A 1,148-nucleotide genomic window follows, 5' to 3' on the forward strand; every position below is an offset into this window, starting at 1 on the left:
TCTCACTTCTGTTCCATTGACCTATGTTACTTTCATTGTTCAATACCAGGCTGTTTTGACCACTGTGACACTGTAGCAAAATTTGAAAACAGGAAGTGAGGAGCCTGCCACTTTGTTCTTCTTCAGCAATGCCTTGCTTATCCAAGGTCTCTTTTTCCTTCCATATAAAGTTTGTGATTATTTTTCCTATCTCTTCAAACAATGTTGTTGGAATCTGGATTGGGATTGTGTTTTATCTGTAGATTGTTTTGGGTATTGTTGACATTTTCACTATGTTAAGTCTTCTATCCATGAGTATGGTATATTCTTTCATTTCTGTAAATCTATTTTGGTTTCTTGTACTAGTGTTTTGTAGTTTTCTTTGTATAGGTATTTTGTTTCTCTGGTTAGATTTATTCCTACATACTTAATCCTTTGGGTGACTATTATAAAATTGGTATTATTTTCCTAATTTCCTTTTCAGAGCTGTCTTTAAATAGTACAGACAAATATAACTGATTTTTGTATGTTGATCTTGTACCTTGCCACTTTGCTAACTCTTCCATTGAGTTTCAGCAGTTTTTTAAATGAATCTCCTCTCACACCCATTCAAAATGGCTGTAGCAAAACATACCAACTATCCCAAATCAGAAGTCACCTCCTTTTTTTTGCTTCTGTTCCAAATCTTACTCCTGGTAAGCACTTGAACCACTTATTTATCTGAAGTTCAGATTTCTTAGACAGTCCACTGAGTCTGTTTTGTCTGGTTTTCTGTGTTTTCACTGACCTCTCTGTTTGCTCTATTTGTTTTCTGTTAGAGGCTCTCCTCAGCTGTTTGGAATACTTGATTGTTTGATCATGAATGAAAGTGAGGTACAGAAAGGTTGTTTGGAAAAGCTGAGTATGTAGGTATTGCTGAGTATGAGTGGGTTCTTTCCTTTGCCTTATAAAATATATAGAACTATTCCTAGCTTCTCTTCTCACTAGATGCAAGCCATCTTCTCTCAGTCTTGGGAACAAAAATGTTTCTAGATAGTCTTAACCAGATCTGTAAGGCAAGAAAGGGAAACTAAAGACATCCAAATTGGCAAAGAAGGAGTAAAACTCTCTCTATTGCCATATGATATGATCTTATACATAGAAAGTCCCAGAGCCTCAGCAAGAAAATT

Source organism: Chrysochloris asiatica, unplaced genomic scaffold (genome assembly GCF_000296735.1).
Source record: "Chrysochloris asiatica unplaced genomic scaffold, ChrAsi1.0 scaffold00073, whole genome shotgun sequence".
Taxonomy (NCBI): domain Eukaryota; kingdom Metazoa; phylum Chordata; class Mammalia; order Afrosoricida; family Chrysochloridae; genus Chrysochloris; species Chrysochloris asiatica.